Source organism: Spinacia oleracea, chromosome 6 (assembly GCF_020520425.1).
Source record: "Spinacia oleracea cultivar Varoflay chromosome 6, BTI_SOV_V1, whole genome shotgun sequence".
NCBI lineage: Eukaryota > Viridiplantae > Streptophyta > Magnoliopsida > Caryophyllales > Amaranthaceae > Spinacia > Spinacia oleracea.
In genome coordinates, this window is record NC_079492.1 from 36,375,204 (window position 1) to 36,381,341 (window position 6,138).

Genomic DNA, 6,138 nt, shown 5'->3' on the forward strand with positions numbered 1-6,138 from the left:
TTCTAATGAAGCTTCTGTCTATTAAAACCAGGTTTGATCTATTTGGTTCTTATTTTTCAGATTACTGCAGATTCGAAACTTCAGCTAAGGAATTGAAATTTGATGTTGGTTGTTGAAGGCAATGAGGAAACAATTCCACCATTTTTATTTATTGTAATTTAATTCCAGTTTACAAATTTAAATATGGGCTGTTGTTATGCCAGATTTCGATTTCATTTAAATATGGACTGTTGTTATACCAAATTTCGATAAGGTGAAATCTCAATGCTATCAGATATTGTAACAAAACTTTGGGTGTACAACACCATCATCTATATTGCACAGCTTTTGGATTTACATAGCTATTTGGCTAGTTGGTTGTATGAGATACATAGCATTACAACTTTCAAGTGACCCGCTATTGACCCTACTAGCTTTTGGTTATGACCCTGACCCGACCCTGACCCTTATGACCCGGACCCTGACCCGCTTATATTTTACTATGACCCGCAAATGACCCGCCCCGCAAATGACCCTCCCCGACCAGCCCCGACCCGCCCAATAGCCAGGCCTAGCCACAACAATAAATAAGAAAGTAGTAAATTAGCATCTTGAATTTCAGCTAATGCTCCGTTTTATGGGACGTATTTTGACTGAACTCATATTATCTGAATTTATCTGAACTTAACTGAACTTATTTTATCTCTTGCTTATCTAAACTTAACTGAACTTATTTTATCTGAAATAAGTCAAAGTAAGTCGAGTCGAACCGAACAGAGCCTAACCTAACTATAAAAATAAGTAAATTTCAATTAAAAAGTTCACATTTTGTTTAAGTTACCAATATCATACATCGATGGACATAATAAGCTACAAGCCTACAACAGAACCAGTTTTCATACTAATATTTAAAAGATCGAAAAGGGTGAAACCCAGATCCTTCAAAAATTGGTATAAATTATGCTACTATCTGCTATTTTAGCCACCAAACCGCACAATATTCGTTGCTTGAATTCCAAAATGGGTATTTTTAACATGAATCGCAGAGTTGAAGGAAGGGGGTGGGGTGGTGAAGTAAACAAAAACAATTTTGAGCAAGCAAAATTGGAGAAGAATTCGAGCAGTTACCAGTATAAGATGACTGATTGAAGACCGGAGGAAGAGCCCCGTTTATAGAGTGATAATTCAAATGATGATTAAACTTCTATGGTTTCACCAGAATAGTTTCATGTCCGAATTGAGCTACCTTTTCGCATGGACTTGGCAAAAGTGACCGGGTCTGATTAATTGGATTAAATTCAAATTGAATTTGAAATTGACCTAATTTGACTAGGCTAAGTTGTTCATCACCGTTCCATTTTCAATGTCACAAATGGATTTTGGCATAGATTTTAGGCACAAAGAAAAAAAATACAAAAAGGACTTTTGTAATAGATTTTTTTTATTTTTAATTGAGTAAGTATGTGTAACTAGTGAGTAATGAGAGCATATTCGTAAATATTACATAGGTCGACTTTTAAAATGAAAATATAGCACTTAAATTGGGACAAAAAACAAGAAATGTGTCACTTAAAATGGGACAGAGGGAGTAATTTGAAAAGAAAAATCCGGGTTTAATCTCTAGTGTCACTCACACTTCTAAGGTAGTACGGAGTATTGAACTATTTACATTTTTTTTTATAATCGTATTGAACAATTTACTTAATCAGCTCATTTTTTTCAATTGGGTATGGAAATAAAATGAAAATACTTTGGTTAGATTGAGGTTCTATTTTGTTCACATGATTTCCACTCATTTTAGGAAAAATATATTTAGATAAATTCAGATAAATTTAGATAAGATAATTTCAGAAAAAAAATAAATAAGGGTTAATCAAGTACTTGGTATAATTTATAACTAAAATAATATTTAATAAGTTCGGATAAGTTCATAAAATACAAGTGAAAATCAAGGGAATAGAACGTACCCTAAAGTAGTATTTCCTCCGGATTTTTTAGGCACATTTGCCAATGCACGATTTTAAACATTAATATCTTCAATTATGGATAAGAAAAAATTATAAAAATAAATTGATATTTAAAAAATATTCATCAATACGAATCTAATAACACCCTGCATGACTATATATGTTTTTTCTTAAATATAAATTACAAAAGGAAGTCAAATGAGCTTATATGAATAATGTCAAAATCACATTGTGTCATCTAATAAGAAAGGGAGGAATTACCTCGTATGTGTTTAGATCTTGAGTCCCCAATTCAATTATCCTATCGACTAGACAACACGGTATTTGGTTAAACTTTTTTACACTAAGAATTAAATCTAGTCTTTTGTCTCTTTAACTTTGAAAGGAGAACAACTTAAGTAACATTTTGGATCTGTTTGGTTAGGTGTTGTTAGATGGTTTGACAAATTGTTACATAGTATGTAGTACTACGTAGCTGTTTATATTAGTTGGTTTAGTAGTTGATTGAATTAGATGTTTGAGTAAAAGTCGTTGGTAAATTAGTTGTTAGCTTAGATGTTTAAAATGTAAAATTTTCATTAAGGACAATGACATACTTTATTGTTAGATACTTTGTTTCTAATATTAGACAACTAGTTTACTATGTTAAATATTTTCACTTTATTTTTTGAATAAAAATAAAACAAGTTTATTTATTTTAAACATTATTCTTAATTTAAAATTTAAAATATATAAATTCTTGATTTGCAAATAGAAAACATATTACTTCTTTCGTTCTTAAATATTAGTCTTTTTTAGAATATAAGACAATCCAACTTAAGTACACTTGTCACATAAATCTTAATACAGAGTAAAATGTAACCATGTGGGTAGGAGAGATAATAATAATTAAGGGATTTAAGGGGTATAATAGGGTCATTTGGAAATTTTCAACGGCATAATGGGATAAATGTTGGACAAATAAGGAAAAATTTCAAAAAGAACTAACAAATAAAAACAACTCATTACGAAAATAGGGCTAACATTCAAGAACGAAGGGAGTACAAATGATATTACAATGATGATTGCAGCATTTTTCAAGTGCTTCGTATAAAATTTATTACAATAAGAAACGATTCTAGTAAATGAGGTGAAATGAAGAGAGAAACATGAGTAATGTTTTTAAGAGATAAATAATATAGGGTGCTAAGGTTGACAAAGTTTATACTTTTAGGCAATATTAGGACAAAATAATCATTTTACATTCACTTTCTTAAATCTCTAATTGCAAAAAGCTTTGTTTGGTTGTTAGAGGATTGGCAAAAAAATTAGAGGATTTGGCCAATTTAGAGGTTTGGCCAATTCAATCCTCTAATCTAAGTGTTTGGAAGTAAGAGGATTGAAATAGAGGATTGAGATGAATCCTCTAATTTCAAAAAAGTTGCTCCAATGAGCTTTTTCAATTAGAGGATTGTATTAGGTAAGATAAAAAGACAAATTAGTCCTCAAGTTGCAAAAATTACACCCATACCAATCATGCACATACATTTATCATTGGATTCACTGATTGGCAATACCTTAATCAAATAATTACATTGAAGGTAACAACCCTTGCAACAACATAGAAGATGAAGCTAAACAATGATAGAACAATACAAAATGTCAAAAATATTTGAGATCTACTCAAACTTTTAAACATCTTGATCGTCCAATAAACCTTCTATTACCGCTTAATAAGTCCTTATATTTGTTAAACTTATCTTATTTGAGTTTAACAATCTTGTTAGATGAATCATGAATGATTTATTATGCTCAACTTATTTTGACTTATTATAGCCAAAAAATTAATGTGAAGATAAATTCAAATAACTTCAGATATATTAGACAAAATGCTTTTAGTGTGACTTTAGAGAAATTAAATAAGTAATTTTAGAAAAAAAAAATATGCACAAAATTATAACACGGTGCTTACCTTTTCTTTATTCACTTTAATACTTAAATTTATTACTTTGCTTACCTTTTATTTTTATATTATTTAATTAGACATTATTTCTTAAATAGATGATGTATAATATTAATAATGGAAAAAAAAAAATGAGTTTCTTAGAAGAGTGTAATATAAACCTCTTTTTTTCTCTTAGTTATTCCTATTTTGCAAATTATACATTTAATGATTTATTTTTGTAAAAGTTGTTAGGGGGGTTAACAAATTTTCAATTTTATATAAATGTTGTTTAATTATTTTCATGTTAGTACATTTATTCGGATAAAAATCTAACCATACATATCCATATATTTAGCATTTACTAATTCTCTATAATTAAATAAGTTAATGTCCTTATTGGTAATTTTACACAATCAAACAGCTATTATACAAACACTTTACATAACCAGCTAGTCAAACAAGTTAATACCAACAGCTAGTCAAAACTGCTAATACAATCCGCTACAGCTAACAGTTAACCGCTATTTGCCAAACAGGACCCTTATCTTGAGCCATTTTAAAATTATTTTCTTACTAATAGAGGATACTAAGGGTATACTCCTAATTGTACTATTGTACCATATTATTATATATATGAGTCCCAGACACCCGTATTAGGGTAAGCCGTATCATTATATTCACATGGTATCAAGAGCATAGATTTTTCCTTTAGATCCAAAAACCCTAGAATTTGAATTTATTAATTAATATTGCAATTGACTTACACAATTTCCAACATCTCGTAATTGCACATTCAATTATTGCAATTGCAAATCATCATATTGGAAATTGTAAGTCAAATCTCTTTTACATTAATTCTTCGTTGATTTGTTTTTGTCGCTTCCGCACACCTGGTATCATCGCACAACTATACTCCAACATTAATGGAGCATCCACCGCAAGAAACCACCCCTAACGTGGTAATTCCGGCGAGCCCCGCCACCCCTGCGCAAGGAACCCCTTCCTTGCAGCATCCAACCAACGAACTCCGTCCGTCGGCACCTATTGGTTTCGCAGCCGTATCACAGTGGCGCACCACCTGCCCCCGCCTTCCCGTGGCACCAGTCGACCACCACGCCCCGTCGCCTATTTGAGGGCCACCCCTTACAGTCCGTACAAGGTGGTTATGGGCTTGGTGATTTTGGAAGAAGTGTTGATGCAACAGCAGGGACTCTGGGTTCTTTGAATTTTGGTTCGTACGGGAATTCAGGTTCCTTACCTCATGCCCAAGTTCATCCGCAAGGCAGCTTCGGTGGACCCACATTCGTGGGTAGTCAAGGGCTCTCCCCTCCTGTGTCTACACCGAGTGGCTTCGGCCCTCCACCCAGATTTTATCCTTACGGTCCGAGTTTGTCTCAATTGTCTGGAAATTTGGTAACTTCGACATCTAATGTTAAAAATATAGTTACTACTGTTCTTACTACTGTTGAAAATTATTTACCGTGACGTACACAGTTTGAATCTTTTTTGGTTTCTCATGGTTTGTTAGGCTTCATTGACGGTTCTATTAATATGCCTAACATGTTTGTGACTGATAATCAAAACCGACAATCTATGAATCCTGATTATTATCATTGGCTAAAAATAGATCAAACTATACGTTGTTGGTTATTTGCGACTCTGTCTCAAGATATGCTTGTTGAGGTGCATGAAGTTAAGTTTTCGTATTTGCTTTGGGAGAGACTTCAATCTCGTTTTATGCATGCTAGTATGGCTCGTTCTATGGAGTTGAAAACTTTATTACAACATGTTGCTAAGCAAGAATCTCAGTCTATGGAGTCATATTTGCGTGAAGTAAAATTCTAGCTGATTCTCTGGCTGCGATTAACTCTCCAGTTTCTACTCATGACTTGATTTTGCACACTGTGATGGGTCTTGGTCAAGATTATGATGCCGTGACAAGTCAGTTTTTACATTTTAATGGTCATATTCCTTTTGCTGATGTTCGTCGGGCATTGTTAAGTCACGAGCAACTTATTAAAGGTCGTCAGGCTAGGGAACAAGGTTTTGCCACGCATCAGGCATTCTTGGCAAGTACTCGTTCTGTCTCACATAGATCGGACAACAACTCCACTTCATCTAATGCACGGAATAATTCTGAGGGATCCCGTAGCAACAATGGGGGTCGTGGGTGTGGAAAAGGTCGTGGAAAAGGTCGTGGTGGTCGTGGAAAAGGTCGTGGTGGGGGTGCAAACCAAACACAAGCCCAAACACAAAATTTAGGAGGTA